This window comes from Melanotaenia boesemani, chromosome 12 (assembly GCF_017639745.1).
Source record: "Melanotaenia boesemani isolate fMelBoe1 chromosome 12, fMelBoe1.pri, whole genome shotgun sequence".
NCBI classification, from domain to species: Eukaryota; Metazoa; Chordata; class Actinopteri; order Atheriniformes; family Melanotaeniidae; genus Melanotaenia; species Melanotaenia boesemani.
Window position 1 is genome coordinate 21,994,117 of NC_055693.1, and position 18,565 is coordinate 22,012,681.

At 40.2% G+C, this 18,565-nt stretch overlaps 1 long non-coding RNA gene across 1 annotated transcript; it reads left to right on the forward strand.

The window, feature by feature from the left end:
- The first annotated feature begins 3,878 nt into the window (after positions 1-3,878).
- Positions 3,879-17,286, forward strand: LOC121650596. The gene is made up of 3 exons (XR_006012301.1): positions 3,879-3,967; positions 14,394-14,397; positions 17,275-17,286. It is a non-coding gene; the product is annotated as an uncharacterized LOC121650596 (long non-coding RNA).
- Positions 17,287-18,565: the final 1,279 nt, after the last annotated feature.

Below are 18,565 nucleotides of genomic sequence, written 5' to 3' on the forward strand. Positions count from 1 at the left end.
AGTTACAACTACTACTTGCTATAGACGATATTCCTGAAATGACCAATAACTGAGACGGAAAAAAGCATGACAAAGAGAAAAAAAAACACACCTCATTGATTGGTCAGGACCAAAAACATATATACCTCCTCTTCAGCTAGCTTGTTTACAGCAAGTAAACTATGGAGTTTATGCAGCCTTGGGGTTTCTGTTTTTACTTTGGTGTTAAAATTTAATATAGTTTTCACAGAAATCTGTCCAGTATGAGCAGCAGGTGAGGCAGCGAGCTATCCAAAACGTTGCACTACGACACACTCTACGTCACACTTTGGGTCACTGGCAGGATCTCCTGCTTACTTTTACGTTGCAAAGAAACCCCAGCAGGACTCACTGGCAAGTGAACCAAGACTCCCAGTTTTCAAGCAGACCATAGTTTGCTTCTTTGATAGGAGCCAGAGAGTGAATAAGCCTTCACACTACTCCAAACAAACCGTAACAACCATGGAAGCTTGGTTTGTTTAAATCGGACCAAACAACATGCACTCTAAGACTACACTATAAAACATATAATTTTTTTGTTTTTTACCTTAAGAACACTCTCCAGTGGGTCTTTCATATGGTGTTGTCCTTGCCCATAGATAAGATTCAAGATGTTTTCATAAATTAAATTCTAGATTGTTTTCAGAGATTACAGATGAAATTCAAATAAATTGTTTTTATTTGTGACAGGACTGTAGAATGGTGTCATAGTCCATTTACAGGTGTCCAGAAAGTGTCTTCAATTAAAGGTAAGTTTAATCTCTTCATCACACTGCCTTTTTTTCTCTACCACTTGTCTTCAGCTCATGTTGCCCCCTGAATAGTGAACTGAAGGGACATTGATTTTAATCTGCTTCCAGCAGACACATATAAAATTATATTTATGTATATTAAATGTCAGAAAACCCACCCTGCTTTACAAAAATCATATCTGTTCCATCTCATTATCATGATGCAGTTTAGTGGCTTATTGAGTTTACAGCAAAATTGAAATATCTAATTAATTGGAGATCTACTTAAGTAAAACCTTCAGAGCGAACGGATAAGTGACAGAAATTCACTACTAAGCTCTTAACGACTTTATAACTAGCTCACAGGAAACATGTCTGGTAAGGCAAGATAAGATTCACAACTTAACAGTAATATCTTCTTTTTTTTGGTTGAAGTTCATTCTCAGGCAAGAAGGACATAAAAATCTGGATTACAAAAGGTTAAGCAACGGTGACCAGAAAAGGTTTATAGTACATCTCTCTATAGTACAAGGTTTAAGAAGGTAAGTGGTAGTAGATTGCTTTTGTGTGTTTGCATGTGCAACCCTTCCTATCACTTAACACACATATACACTTCTGTACACTCAGAAACTCAGAGATGTTCTATTGGACAGGATGGGATTTTCTGTCTAAAAATGGCCAAAGAGGAGGAAAAGGAGGGGGAGACCATGAAGTCGGAGTAAGTGAGAAAATATGTGGAGATGCAGGGAGAGAGGATGAGAATACGTTTCTACAAGAGCTGGCTTGGAAGGGAAGGAAAATACAAAAAGACATACAACAGAGTAATCAGAATGAAAATATTCAGGATAGCTTGGAAAAAAAGAGCTGTTATTTTATAAATAAGATTTAAATATTAGTAAGACAACAATGATAAGCAATAACTTAGAATATTTAAGTCAGAATTAAAAGGAAAGTCCATTTTTCTTGTGTTAATACTCACACACAATACACACACACAGTCTAGCTCTGTCTGAAAAGTCGATGGCACAACAATCTCCAGGGCACAGTGCTTCACTCCACCCACTCATCTCCAGAGAGAGGATAGAAAGAAGAAAAGAGAAGGGGTAAAACTGAAAAGTGGGAGGGCAGAGAACTAGAAAAAAACAAAAGAATATAAAAAAAAACAAGACAGAAAAAAATGGAGAAATGCCTAAAGAATGAATGGAGGCAAGCAGGGGGGCAATACAAGGAAACAGCAGGCAAGATAAGGAAAGGAGAGAAAATGAGGATAACACAGAGAAGAGAAGTGGAAACGAGAGGGATGGGGAGACAGTAGAGAGAAGCAAAAGAGAAGTGTGGGTTTGCGTCACATCTGCAGTAGAACTGTCTGACAGCCATCAGACGCCTGCTGAATGACAATCTCCATCCTCTCTCAGGTGGCTGGCTTATCCCCCTCTTCTGTTTTTTTCAGCTTTTTTCTGGGAAGAAAAGTCTAAAAAGAAAGAAAAAAAGTGCAATGCCATACAGTGTCCTTGAAACGCAGTGCAGTGTGTTTACATTTCCAGTGTGGGTTGATTTCACACAAGGCAATCCATCTTTTCTAAAACAAGCTCCAGGAGATCGTGTGCTCTGCCAACGCCACATTATCACAGTCGATAAACTATTACAGTTTAATCAATGCTCAGTGTGAAACATGAATTGAACACAGTCATAGTCCACCTGGTGTAATTGACAGTCATCAGCTGCTATTGTAAAATCTGTTTAAATCCCTTAACATCTGCAGACCTTTTTTCTCTAACTAAAAGAGTTATAAAACTTGGAGGTATTTTGTTCTTTGGACTGGTTGCAACAGGTGCTCGTCATAAAATTAGAATATCATGAAAAAGTTGATTTATTTCAGTAATTCCATTCAAAAAGTGAAACTTGTCCAATGTAGACATTCCTTCTTCACAGACTGACATCTTTTTAAATTTCTTTTAATATCGATGATTATAACTGACAACAAATGAAAACTGAATATTGTGGAAAGGTTTAATATTGAAGACACTTGGTGCCACATTCTAATCAGCTAATTAACTCAAAACACTTGCAAAGGCCTTTAAATGGTCTCTCAGTTTAGTTCTGTTGGCTACACAATCATGGGGAAGACTGCTGACCTGACAGTTGTCCAAAAGATGCCCATTGACACCTTGCACAAGGAGGGCAAGAGACAAAAGGTCATTGCTAAAGAGGCTGGCCGTTGACAGAGCTCTGTGTCAAAGCATATTAACAGAGAAGAGAAGGGAAGGAAAAGATTTGGTAGAAAAAAGTGTACAAGTAATAGGGATAACCACATCCTGGAGAGAACTGTTAAACGAAACCCATTCAAAAATGTGGGGGAGATTCACAAAGAGTGGACTGCAGCTGGAGTCAGTGCTTCAGGAACCTCTACGCACAGACGTATGCAAGACATGGGTTTCAGCGGTTGCATCCCTTGTGTCAAGCCACTCTTGAACAAGAGACAGCGTCAGAGGTGTCTCGCCTGGGCTAAAGACAAAAAGGACTGAACTGCTGCTGAGTGGTCCAAAGTTATGTTCTCTGATGAAAGGAAATGTTGCATGTCCTTTGGAAATCAAGGTCCCAGAGTCTGAAGGAAGAGAGGAGAGGCACAGAATCCACGTTGCTTGAGGTACAGTGTAAAGTTTCCACAGTCAGTGATGGTTTGGGGTGCCATGTCATCTGCTGGTGTTGGTCCACTGTGTCTTCATAGGTCCACACTCAACACAGCCGTCTACCAGGAAGCTTTAGAGCACTTCATGCTTCCTGCCACTGACCCTCTTTATGGAGATGCAGATTTAATTTTCCAACAGGACTTGGCACCTGCCCACAGTGCCAAAGCTGCCAGTACCTGGTTTAAGGACCATGGTATCCCTGTTCTTAATTGGCCAGCAAACTTGCCTGACCTTAACCTCATAGAAAATTTATGGGGTCTTGTCAAGAGGAAGATGCGATGCCCCAGACCCAACAATGCAGAAAAGCTGAAGGCCACTATCAGAGCAACCTCGGCTCTCATAACACCTGAGCAATGCCACAGACTGATGGACTCCATGCTACGCCGCATTGCTGCAGTAATTCAGGCTAAAGGAGCCCCAACGAAGTACTGAGTGCTGTACATGCTCATACTTTTAATGTTCATACTTTTCTGTTGGCCAACATTTCTAGAAATCCTTTGTTTGTATCGGTCTTAAGTAATATTCTAAGTTTCTGGGATATTGAATTTGGAGTTTTCATTAGTTCCACAGTGGAGGAGATTCAACCAAAAAAGAGGCTGGTGCACAACAACTTTCTGGAACAAAATATCTTGCAAAAAAAAAAAAAAAAAAAAACAAGCAAACAAACAAACAGAAGTTTAAAAAATGTCTGGATGAGAGAATTATTGAAGGGATATAGTTAACACTTGCCATCTGTTCTTCAGGTGTAACTGGAGGTGAGGCTTTCACTATTTGTTTGGCTATTGGTCAAAGGAAGTCTTAGACAGACTTAAGAGCTAGAAAGTACTGTTGCTTGGCAACTACTGTGCTCAGCTTCTTTGGGATGTGAGCATTCAGGTTTAACATCTAAATATCAAACATCTTTGATAGAGGCTGGGTGGAAAATGAGTTTGTAACCAGTTTGAATCTATAAACCTCTTGTAGGTAATCTGGGCCATAAATATTGACCAATCAACATCTGGCACAGAATTTATTTCTTAGAAAGTTGGGAAGGATTAACTACAGATATGTCAATTTAGATTTGTCGTAATAGAAGGTTGGCATTGGGTGAACCCCTCAATCTTTGTTAAAAAAAGAATAATAATAATAATTAAAAAAAGAGTCCTAATACCTGAACAATGTTTGAAAATTTCTAAAACCCAAATGGTTTTTTTTTTTTTTAAACTACCCAGAAGAAAATTTTCTAGTCCTTAGCCACTGAGGAACCTATAAATATGAACTAATGGCAATTAAGACGTCAAACCTTCAGCTTTTGTTGTAAACTAGATACACTGGTTTTATGTTAGTCATTCTTTTTAACAAATCATTGTGCATGTGTTTTGAAAGTGGTGATGTGCCAGAAGGATAAGAGGTAAAGAGCACAAAAATGTGGCACCAGATCAGAATTGTGTATGTACTGTACATGTTGCATTAAATCTAAATGGAAATTTGGGTATCTTCAATAAAATGGCAGCAGTCACTCAAAGCCAATAAGTTAAAACAGAAATGGCCGAGTTACATAGTTTAAATAAAGATACTTTTGAGTCATTCTTTCATTATAGTTAAATGCAAATGCATCTACGGACATGTTTATCTCTACTCTGTCTCTATCACACAACACATCAGTTGTCTGACTACATCTGAAGGACAGCTGTAGATGGGTAGAATCCAGTTAAAACTGACTGAAATAAAGATGAGCCAAATCTTAGCTGACTAACAAACAGCTTCCAAGTATAGCTCACTCATTTGAATAGTTCTTCATTTTGAGGAGCTTAAGGTGAGTACTAGCAGTATTTGCTTGCAATAATACAGCCACCTCTTAATTTATATAACCATCATCGATCTAGGATGTTATGCTGCTATGCTTTTTTTTTTTTTACTTATCTCTATTGGTGATCAAAGAGCACAAGATGACTTACTGCTTTGTGGTCAGTCCCAGTGTTTTGCTAAGTGTTGGATAGAAATAGAGGTTTAAGAAGCACTGCAATTCATGTTGTACAGTGACAAACCAGGAGTCTCAGCATGTGTTCTGTGGGAAGCAGGGAAGGCGGTAATGTGAGGCAAAATTATCTCTTTTGCATCACATAAAAAAAGAAAGAAAACTAAAAAATATTAGAATTAGAACTAAGAATTAAATCATTAGAGGATGCCCACAGTGTTTCACTAGATGAACCAATGATGAACCAAATAAGTAAGGCTAGACTTGAATTAAATGAAATGATTAGCAAGAGAACAGAATTTCTGGTGCAAAGACTACGCTTGGAGATATTTGAACACAGTAAGAAGTCTGGAAGATTTTTAGCAAATCAGTTAAAAATAAATAATGAAAAACCTACCATATCAGCTGTTAAAGATTCAGTATGTAATATTACGCATGAGCCAGATGCAATAAACATCTTTAGAGATTTCTATAAAACTATGTATACATCACACTTAGATCCATCAGACAACAAACATCTTTTATTAACTGGATTAAAATTTTATACAGTTCTCCTAATGCGAGTGTCAGAACAAATGACTCCAAGTTTTAATTTACAAAGGGGCACCAGACAAGGTTGTCCACTATCCCCCTCACTTTTTGCTATATTTATTGAACTGCTAGCCGCTGCAATTAGACAAAATCAAGCTATTAAAGGCATTCAGTCCAAAAATATATTTCATAAAATAAGTATTTATGCTGATGACGTTTTACTATTCCTCCAGAACTCACAAACTTCTCTATCTGAAACAATCTCACTAATTAATGAATTCTCATCACTCTCGGATTACTCCATTAACTGGTCTAAGAGCACAGTTCTATCCATCAACTGTAGCTTTCAAAATCTATCCAACATCACCTTACAATCAGGTAACATTAGCTAGCTGGGTGTAAATATTCCCTCCAGGCTTTCAGAACTAAGAAAACTTAAGACTATAGAAGATAATCTTGCTTGCTCAAAATCTCTACCCATTTCACTCATGGGGAGAGGTGCCACTATAAAAATGGTGGTTCTACCCAAAATCAACAATTTGTTTTCTATGATCCCTGTGGGGTGCCTGCCCTCCATGTGGCCTGCGCCGCGGCGCCCGCTGGGCCTGCTTACCGTCGCCCTGTGCTGCCCGGTGCCCCTGCCCCGTCGTGCCGGGGGACTGCTGTCTGGGGGCCCCTCTGCTCTTGTCAGAGTGGACTGCTGCTCAATCTGCTTTGGCCATCCAAGGCTTGGTGCTCTGTGGACCTGCTGGGCCTTTGGGGCCTCGGGCTCCCCCCGTCCCCAGCTGATGCTTCGGGGTGTGGCGTGATCACGACCCCCTTGCAAGCATACATTTCTTCCTTGTTGCAGGGCCCCACACGCACGTTCATGGGTGCATCCTCACAAACGTGCTCGTCTCTCCATCCGCTTCTGACTAGATGCTGATGCTGATTGCTGATGTTTGTGTTGGTACGTTTCTCTGCAGGTACGTTTGATGACTACTGTACTTTTTTCATATCATCATTATCCTATTTTTCTTTATGTATCATGTAGTACTGTGGTAGTCTATATTGTTTTTTTGTGGTGTGTTTTAGGCAGCATAGACAACTGTTTCCGCATTTAAATCCTGTCCTTTTCTCCCTTTTTTCTCCCTTCTTCCTCTATCTCCCTGTCAGGTTCAGCACTGACATATGAAGACTAAAGAAAATAAGATTACAATAAAAATAATAAAAATATCAAGGGCAGCCATGTAAATAACATGTGTCCCTTGATAGAGCAAATCTGTCAAGCAAAATATGGCACACAGATCACCGCTCTGTATGTTAGGAAGCTGGACAGGACAGGGTAAAAAAAAAAGACAAAGATGGTCTATTTATATCTTTTGCCATTTGTTTCATGAATTTGGGGGGGTAACTTTTTTAGTAATACTAGTAATATAAATAAGAAGTTGTGTAGCCATCAAATTTAAACACAAAGACAAATTCACAGAGAACTGTGCTTTGGACTATTTTAACATCCTGGAATGTTACACCGCTTCCCAGATTTACAGAATGATTGCCAGCTATGTAAGGGGTAATCCAATGTGAAATTATTCTGGCAAAGGGGACTGAAGAAAGACCTCATCTAAGAGTGATGTGTTAAATATAAAAATGAAGTAAGTGGGAAGTTTAAACAGTACAAAAGTTACCATCACAAGCAAACTGGGATCACAGGTACCATCACATACACTAACTACATTCTAAAATATAAGTTGATATGAGGTGTTCACTGTTGGAAAATACTGTGAGATTTCCTAGTTCTATAGATTTATTTGGATGTAGTCATATTTGTTTTGCTTCTGTTGCATTTTTAGCATGTCTTATTAAGCTATGTATTTTGGTAACTGGGGTTAATGGTTTTTCAAAAGTGTGGTGATGTGGAATGGGTTGAGTTTAGGTTTTAAGCTGTGTTAAATTATATGATTGCTCTCAGTTTGAATGTAAGAAAGTATTTTTGCATTATATGTGGACCCCAGGAAGACTAACTGCTGCCCTGACAGAACCTAATGGGCATCCTTTATACAAATAAACATCCCACTGAGATTCCACAGAATGAAGGTGATTAATTATAACTTAAGTTGTAAATGCAGAAAAAAAAAAAAAAAAAAAAAGGTAATGTTACAACCCAGTACAGGGGTATGAAGGGTGTAACTAAAATATAAGAACTGTGGACAGATGTAAAACAGAGAGTTAACAGATTTTATTGTGTCAAGTGGAAATGAGGAACCATACAAAAAAAAACAAAAAAAAAAACGGTGGTGAATCACGTGTTGGGGGTAGCGGAGCTCCTTAAACAAAAAACCCAATATAATAGCTAGTTTCTAACTTCAACTCAGAACAAGCTAGTAAAAAGCAAAAACCAAGAATAAGAAAAAGGATTAACAAAAACTAGTCGACCAATCTATTTATTAACAAAAGGTGAAGCAGGTCCAATATCTAAAATTTAACCAAAAATACTATACACAACTACAAACCTAAACTAGCCCAACACATAAAGGAGAAGCCAAAAGGGCTTTAAGTCTTACCAAAATATAGAAAACAAGGCCATCAGTCAGTACACCAAAACCTAAACACAAAGCCAAACAGTTTTAACACTGTTGGAAGAAAATTCTAATCCTACTAGTCAAACACCGCCAAATCCAAGCAAAGAGCACAGTCACAATCAAAGTTCACAAGGCAAGGCAGGCTGTCTGTGCAAACAGTTGCCGAAGAATCCATAGCTGCAGCTGGTTTATATTTTGTGGCTGCAACATTGATGACTGGCCAGGCAATGAACCAATCAGCTGGTAGGTGGCAAAGATTTGGTGGATGGAGCCAATCCTCAGCAGGCAGGAAGCAAGGTGTGTTGAGCATAGCCAATCTCTGGTGAGTGATTGCACACAGGTATTTACATGCAAAACAAGAGAGTCATAGAGAAATGATGAAATAAAAACATCCCCTGGTTGTCAATACTTGGTTTGGCTCCATGATTCCTCTGAACCCAGAATCATGTCTTCTTGGCATCAAATTTCCAATACCAAATATTCCCAAAGTGCTTTGACCTTTGTTATGGTCACTTTGGTCACTTCATGCTAGAAAAGGTCTGGCAAATCTGTGCATGACATGGCACTGCATTGCTTAGCAGATATTAACTCTAACCTTAACTATCATGATTTATTTAAATACACTTTTACAGTTTAATAGGGAAACTAGAGATACAAAAATCAATTTCTACCTTCCTAGGGCTCTTTAAGACAAAATTAGGATTTACATTGGTGCAAACTATAAACATAGCCCTAAAACTGTAATGATTAGCTCCTGAAGACCCAGAAGTTCAGCCACACACAAATCTTAGGTTTAAACAGAATAAGGTTTGTTGCAGGAAAAAGGGGATGTGGTCATAGAAAAGAGGATGAGTCCAATAGGCGCGTTGCGCCAGAATCTGCAAAATCTCAGAATCAAAAATTATTGGTCATGGGCAGGCAAGGGTCACACACAGAGGAGTGAAGCAGGCTACTTATCCAGAGAGAGCAGAGATCACAAAAAGTCCAGGCAGGGTTCGATATCCGGGTTGACACTTGGCAGGAAACATCCGATATGGGTTAGGCAAGAGAAATCTAGGAAACAGGCAGAATCGAATACCAGGGGTCTAAACAACAAGACCAACTCTGGATCTGAACAAGATTATTAAGTTGATAATCTGGCAGGGCAGCAGAGACTGGGGAGGATGTGAGGAGAGTGAGCAATCAGGGCAGGTGGAGCACATGAGCTTGATTGCAGAGCTGCACAGCAGAGCAGCAAACATGACATAAAACTACAAAACTATCAGCCCACTCAAATGAATTTTATAGATTTTCCAAAACAAAGTAAGTTATCCCCAAACTCGTTGGTGGACACCAGCAGTAAGGGATGCCGTCCAGCTAAAGAAGGAGTCCAATCGGGCCTTTTTGGCCTGTGGGACTCCAGAAGTAGCTGATGGGTATCAGCAGACGCAGCTTCGGCAATCGCTAAGGCAAAAACTCGGGCATGGGAGGAGTTTGGAGAGGCCATGGAGAATGACTTCCAAGACGGCTTCGAGGAGATTCTGATCCACCATCCGGCGGCTCAGGAGGGGAAAGCAGTGCTCCGTCAACACTGTGTACAGTGGGGATGGGGGGCTGCTGACCTCGAGGCGGTGGAGGGAATACTTCAAAGACTTTCTCAATCCCACCAACACGTCTTCCGATGAGGAAGCAGAGTCAGGGGACCACGGTGTTGGCTCTCCCATCTCTGGGGCTGATGTCGCTGAGGTGGTTAAAAAGCTCCTCAGTGGCAGGGCCCCGGGGGTGGATGAGGTCCGCCCAGAGTTCTTCAAGGATCTGGATGCTGTGGGGCTGTCTTGGCTGACAGGCCTCTGCAGTATCGTGTGGACATTTGGGACAGTTCCCCTGGACTGGCAGACTGGGGTGGTTGTTCCCCTCTTCAATAAGGGGGACCGGAGGGTGTGCTCCAACTACAGAGGATCACACTCCTCAGCCTCCCTGGTAAGGTCTATTCAGGGGTGCTAGAGAGGAGGGTCCGTCGGATAGTCAAACCTTAGATTGAGGAGGAGCAGTGTGGTTTTTGTCCCGGTCGTGGAACAGTGGACCAGCTTCAGGATCTTGGAGGGGTCATAGGAGTTTGCTCAACCAGTCTACATGTGTTTTGTGGAACTGGAGAAGGCATTTGATCGTGTCCCCCAGGGACTCCTGTGGGGGGTATTCCGGGAGTATGAAGTGCCTTGTACAAGCTGTCCGGTCCCTGTACAACCGGTGTCAGAGCTTGGTCTGCATTGCCGGCAGTAAATCAGAATCGTTTCCGGTGAGGGTTAGACTCCGCCAAGGCTGCCCTTTGTCACCAATTCTGTTCATAGCTTTTACGGACAGAATTTCTAGGCGCAGCTGAGGTGTTGAGGGGATCTGATTTGGTGGCCTCAGGATTGGGTTTCTGCTCTTTGCGGATGATGTGGCTGTGTTAGCTTCATCGGGCCGACTGGGGTGGGCTCACTGGAGCGATTCGCAGCTGAGTGTGAAGCAGCTGGGATGAGAATCAGCACCTCCAAATTCGAAACCATGGTCCTCAGCCGGAAAAGGGTGGAGTGCCTTCTTTGGGTCTGCAATAGGGTCCTGCCCCAATTGGAGGAGTTCAAGTATCTCGGGTCTTGTTCACGAGTGAGGGAAGGATGGAGAGAGAGATCGACAAGCAGATCAGTGTGGCGTCTGCAGTGATACGGACCCTGCATCAATCTGTCGTGGTGAAGAGGGAGCTGAGCCAAAAGGCAAAGCTCTCGATTTACCGGTCAATCTACGTTCCTACCCTCACCTATGGTCACAAGCTGTGGGTAGTGACCGAAAGAACAAGATCGCGAATACAAGCGGCCAAAATGAGTTTTCTCTGCAGGTTGGCTGGGCTCTCCCTTAGGAATAGGGTGAGAAGCTTGGTGATTATGGGGGGGCTCAGAGTAGAGTCGCTGCTCCTCCGCATTGAGACGAGTCAGATGTGGTGGCTCGGGCATCCGATGAGGATGCCTCCTGGACGCTTCCCTGGTGAGGTGTTCCAGGTACGTCCCACCGGAAAGAGGCCCCGGGGAAGACCCAGGACACACTGGACAGACTACATCTCTCAGCTGGCCTGGGAACACCTCGGGATCCCCCCGGATGAGCTGGTGAATGTGGGTGGGGAGAGGGAAGTCTGGGTTTTCCTGCTTAGGCAGCTGCCCCCGCGACCCAACTCTGGATAAGCTGTGGAAAATGGATGGATGGATGGATGGATGGATGGATGGACGGTAAGTTTTCATTGTGTGAGATTGCATGCAAATGGAGAATGTACACAAGGGAACTATTGTGATTACACCCCATTCTGAGATTAATTAGCAGCCTTTGAAGACAACAGATAACAATTTTCCTCAGGTGCCATTCTATATTCTGAACGAGGTGAAAAGACCTCAGAGAGATTTCATCAGTACACTCAGTTCCCTAGCTGCAACATACTTCACCTTATATAGGGAATCCATTCACATACAAACACACAACAGAGATACACATTTTTTATTTAAGATATTGTCATGCATTTGAAAAATAGTTCAAATAAATTACACATCTTAACACTTAAAGTACAGCCCTCATGCTGAAATTATCTAACATTTCTTTTGTGATCGCCTCCTCTGTTGAATTTGACACAAACACATATTTACAGGGAGAATGAAAAAGAGAAATGCTCAGGGAGGCAAGGAGGCTATGAGACAGAAGGCGATCATAAGTGGAGGGAAAGGAGGAGAAAGGAAAAATCTGTGATGGGATTAGGAGAAGGAGGAAAAGCCAATCATTAAGCAGCTATTTGGTTTAGGTGGGACGTGCTCTTGAGTCCTTGGATTTCAGGTCAATAAAGCCGTTATATTATACTAACACACATACACAAACACAAGCAAGGCCTTTTAAACGACTTACAATGTTTGTGTGAGTAGGTGCAAGCAGTGTGCGGGAGACAAATGAGTGACACTGCATGAACATGCAGTCTGCAGGAGAGACAATTTGTCATTGTGTAAACACAAGTTCTACCTCAGACAAGGACACACACACACACACACACACACATACACAATCACTGCTACTCTCAAGCCTTCTGCTTCCAATATGCCCACATCAAAGCTTATATGCATTTTTGGAAAAGATTGTGCCATATTTCATCTTTGCCTCTGAATGTCTGCAACACATTTCACAGACGCTCAGTGATTTTGTGTCTTACATGTATCACTCACAGTGTGAGAAATCTTTTGGACAATGTTCACTCTTTTTTTAAAATGTCTGAATGAAACCTTTAACTATTATCTGTGGATATATGGAAAGATTATCAACAGCTGGTTAAAAGGGGAGAAACCTGGCAGCTTCTCTGACTGAAGTTCAAGTGCAAGTTGCTACAAAATCCTGAGATCTACCGCTGAAAAAAATCATAAGAGGCACTTGGGTCTTTGACCACAAAAAAACTCCTTCGGCTTAAAACAATTTGTTTTTATGCCACAAAACTTTGCTTCCGGTTTTGTGTCATGTGTGTTTTTGTGTTTCTGTGTGCACCTGTAAGTGTGCGTCTGCATAAATCTGTGAAGCATTCACACTGTGTTCATTTTAGACCTTTTACTTTTTCTCTCTGGAGTTTTCCTGTCAGTCACCAACCCTCTGAAGGCACTATGTATGTGTGTGTGTGCTCGATCAAGGAAGTGGGAGAGTTGTGCATATGTTTTCATTCATTAGGTTTGCTTGTGTGTTTGTAATATTCTTGTGTTTTCTTTAATTAACTGATTTGCGGGTGTGTATGTTTCACTGTCTGGGTCTAAGCCCCCCCATGGCGCAATAATGAGACATACTGGCTAGACAGAGCTTTGGGAAGGTCATGATAAATTGAGGCAATGGGGAAGAAGGGAAGGTATGACTGGGGCCACTTGAATCCCCTAACAAGAAATCTGAATAAATCCAATCAAAGTTAGCAGTCTAATGTCATACTACAATGACCAGGGGTGGAGAAAAGAAGCAAAAATGGAGAAAATACCAAGGGAGATGTGGGGAACACAAGCCCTAGCAAAGTATAACACAATTCATTCGGTCATCTCTCAGTCATCAACTCCTCCAGGGTCTGTTTTCCAAACTGGGAGGGTGGGTGATGAATGAGAGCAGCAATATTGTTCACTTATCATTGGGTAACATGAGGTTGGTGATAATCATGGAGCAGCTGCCAGTTGGTTCTGAATAAGTACATAAATTGTATAGTTGCTGTATAGCCGCCTGTTGAAATCAGATTCTCCATGCCCTTTGTTAAATGGACTGAAAGCCTTCAGCTTTTGTTCTCCTGCCTGCTTTTTTAAACTGAGTGTGTCCACTTGAGCTAAACCTATTGAAAACAGGATCAATTCACTACCTTAGTCCAGGTTTCTATCAGCGTGATCCTGCTTATCCTTGAAGCTTGTAATATTTTTCCTTTAACTAATCAGAGATCCCATACATTGCTCTGTTAGAGCTCATTCTCTTTTCAAGTCCCTGCTTCCTCTTGGCTTCAGTTTAGTTCTCTGTACATATTTTCAATGAATGTTTCAACAGCAGGCCAATTTAAAAATAAACAACCATGCACATTTACACCAGCAATCAATTTAAAATCCCAATTAATCTAGAAAGCATTTCCCTCTCTCACACTGACTGGTCCATTCCTGGCACCAGGACATAGTAACAGATCATACAATTGATCGGTCAGTGCGGACCCCATTTATCAAGTGAACTTTTGAATTTATGAGGACAAATACTTTATTCATTCAATATTTGGTCAAAGCAGATCAGGTATAATTAAAAAGTTGTATTTTCCTATATAAAGAAATTGCAGATACTTATAAAATCAGTTCCAGGTGATGTCAGCTATAATACAAATTTATCAGATAATAGAACATTTTGATTGGGAAAAGCAAGTCAGTATTGTAATCTCAACCAAAAATAATCACTTTATAAATAAATGACAGACTATCTTAAGCTGAAATCAGTTAATCAAAGAACCTAAACACTGATATGACACAAAGCACCATGGATCACATGTCACACAGAACACAGATGCTCAGCAAAGATGTTTTCATCATGATCTTACCATTTGAAAAAACTTCTATATCCATTTAACGAGGAACCACGTTGGAATGCTCATTAACTAACCCACATAAGTACTTTACCTAAGTTTGTTTTAGAAAAAGGCTACCAGAGCTTCACCAGACTGATCCTGGTTCATTTTGTGCAACTTCAATTCTGTAAAACATTAAGAAAACATCTGCAGCAGACAAAAGCCTAACATTTTAAAAATGTAACTGCAACTTACTACAGCTGCAGACAATGCCTCCAGAGGAGGAAAAGGCAGGATACATGCACTTATGGTTGCTGCAGCGGGTGTGTCTTCCTTCCTTTTGAATCACCCAAAATTCTGAAAGTGGATGATTCTTACAGCATGACACCTGACACATATTACTTTATTCATGTTATCATTGAACCACTTTCTTATGTCCATTGTCCAAAGCTAATAGTCTATTATTATTTAAGTAAAGCTAGTCAATGACCAGGGGCGCTGCCAGGGATTTTGGGCCCCATTAAAAGAAACTGAAGTGGGGATAACCACATGTTGCCATTTTGCATCAAGCTGGTGAGTAGCAGATTCCCTGTTCTGATCATTCCACCCATTATAAGACCTGCAACCATTCACTCAGCTGTGCCCAAGGTGGCATTGCCCATGTAAGGAAATGCACCTAAATTAGCTGTCACGCAGAAGGGACCCTCTACAGGAATAAACAGATCAGAAAATAAATATCCACCCCCAGCATAGGTGAATAAATGCAAAGCCTAATTCAATGTTATACACCACCACCCCTCTGACTTTGAAAGTAAAATCTTCACATTTCGCACAGGCAATCAGCAGCAGATCTTTTAGTCTTTCTCTAAATTTGTTTCTCTGAGGGCTAAAGTCTTTGTACTTCTGATTTTGAACCCCAGACTGATTTTTGTGTTTAACTGCTGCTCCTGAAATATCCACAAATATGACTTTAAGCCACTAAAAGTATATAAACAGGTTCAGTTGATATTCTTTGTTTAAATTAACCACACACCTTTAAAAGCCTTGAAATTTTACTTGCTCAAAAACTGTAATTCCATCTGCAGCATCTCTTTCAATATGATGAAATTATTTGAAATTTGCCCTGTGCAGTATTAGCAGTCTCATTGCGGCTGCCAGATCAATAATGGACACAGCAGCTGTCATTCAGCTGCCTGGTATCTTACTGATCAATCCATATGGCTCTGTCTCCTGTCAGAATGGCTCTAACCAACCCAATCACAGTCGCTATGATTAATGCAAACAAAAACCCCTCTGGTCAAGCTAAGTGTTCACCTTTGTTCCTTTTTAACAAAGAGGTCAGAAATTGATTCTGTGAGGGCACATATAACATTTCAAAGCAGTAAATAGGTCTGAACTTTTCTAGCTGCTCTCACCAGTTAATAGGAATTTTGTTGTGTGCCAGTTCAAAAGCCAACCCAGAAGCTGAACACAGGAGACAGTTTTTAAAAACAAAAGGCAAGCTTTACCTTTTGCTACAGGAATTAGAAAAATCTGAATAAGCAGACAAAAGCAAATGAAGCAGACTGAGGCCAAATCTGTGCAGCTCAAAATAATACACAGACTGAACACGTTGGAAAGGTTTATCACTAGAAAGTCCTGTAAGGTTGACTGATAAACTGAGGAAGGACCAATAAAAAAAAAAACATAAGCTAAATACACAAAAGGCAAGAGTAAATGGCATATGCCACAAACATACCAGAAGAGTAATACCAAGGTATCAATTTTCCCTAGATTTCTTGAAAATCTGCTAAATAGAATACTAATTTATGCATGCTTCCCTCTACTATTACAATGACATTATTCCAGGTCAGTTAATTAATGTAACTGGTAACTGGTGCTAATGTGGGGCTAATTCTCCTGCAGAAAAATAGGACTTCAACAAAGAAAAACAATAAATATGAATAAATTAGCAGGACGGAAATCTTGGTGACTGATTGTAAAGTAATTTTAAATTATGTATAATGCAGTGACAAACTCTTGGCAGACTGTTGGTAACAGTCCTTTGTGCATCCATAGGTCATGACTTCTGTATGTCTGTATTTGTTTCCTGGGCCTCTTTCTTTTGCACTTTGGTGCATTATGCCTTCCTTTCAAAGTTTTCCATCTCTTCTGTTTTGAAAAGGGATTTTTTTTGTATGGTCAGTGTTTCAGTCCATCAAGTCTTTCAAAGACTGGCCTCTTTGCCTTCAGACAGATACAGTTGAGAGTAGATGAGAAAGCAGGAATGAAGGAAGGTGACCAACCTTTTCCATATAGTCTCAGGTTGGATCCAGACTGGAGCCATTGTTGACCTAGTGATGCTCTATTTCTAAACTCCACCCATAGTAAAAATATTAACACAATTAATTACATACATTTGTTACCCCCTTTAATGTGTTATTTTTACAGCCCTAATTTATATAAATGTTTATGTACATATTCATATACTGTACATAGTCAGTCAGACCATATACTGTACATATTATTACTTTTGTGTGTGTTCATTTTTATATAACCAGCATACTTCTGCTTACTGCACCTTTACTGTTGTAACAGAGCAATTTCCCCACTGAGGGACTAATAAAGATTTTCTTATTCTTATTTTTACAAACCAGATTTTACTGTGATTTTGAGTGACTGTGATAAATAAAAATGTGTTGGCGCTTTGTGTGAAGTGTACATCAAATATAACAATAGAGGGGAATGTGTGGCACACTGGCTAAAGCCTTTCAACAATTTGGGCCATGGGAAAATGTAGTTAAATAGTCCTGTCTTACATCATCTCCTGAGGCTTGAAGCAAAATCCGTTGTGAAATGAAGATATTTCTTTCTTTCTTTCTTTCTTTCTTTCTTTCTTTCTTTCTTTCTTTCTTTCTTTCTTTCTTTCTATCTATCTATCTATCTATCTATCTATCTACCTATCTATCTATCTATCTATCTTTAATTATTATTTATTTATTTAGTATCATGAAAACATAAGACAAAACTTACATAACCCAGAAAAAAAAGAAAGGTAAAAAAAGAAAATCCAACACAGCGGTGAAAACAAATCTCAGCGAAGCAAAGATTCATATGAGCAGGAGAGCTGAAGCACAAACAGCGTGAAACTGAGTATCATGGCTTGTGCTCCACAGATGCTTGCTGGAATTACCTGCTCATCTGTCCGTCACACTGTAAAATGTAGAAATCATCTCTGCTTGCTGAAAATGAGAAAAATATGTTCTGTTTGTATTGGTTTTCCCCAAGAAATTTATTTCAAGCATTAATTTTCTAAAAACGAATCTGATATCATCATACCTCGTAAAATCAGGACACTTCGTTCTTGACAGCCAAATCAAATTGTAATGAAATCAAGAGGAATTACTGCACTACTCACCTCTAGTTTCAGAAGAAAAGAAGAACTCAACTGAATATGAGAGTTATTATGATGTTTTGCAGTGTGTCCCTTCCTCTCTCCTCTAGTTATTATTCTATCCAAGTCCACTAGGCTCTTACTGTGTGCAGTGGAGAGCCAATTATTATGGTAATGACTGAAACAGATATCAGATGGGTTTCCCAAGAATAAGCTTTTCACGTTTCACTCACAACATTCACACGTGTGTGCATGTGTGTTTACTGCAGCACATGTGATTGTGGAGAAAAGGAGGGAAACAGCAGCAGAAAGTGTCAGGGAGAGTTTCTGTGTGAGGAATTGAAATTTTCTCACCTCACCAGGCTGAATTAAATGTTTATGAACGGAACAAACCACTCGGCTCTGCTCATCAAAAACACATTCCTTTGAACACCCTGGAAATAAATTCTGGATTGTTATGTCAGAATCCGTAACAAAAATTGGACACAAAAAAGAAATATGACTATGCTATCTCCAAGGTCGCTGCCTCATCCCACTCATGTTTCATCTCTTCAGCTTTTCAATGTTTCAGTTTGATATTTACGGATCTGTATGATGGGTTCTATTAAATATGTTGGCGCTACCCTGAAATGATACAGAAACTATTAAACCTTGTTTCAGAAAG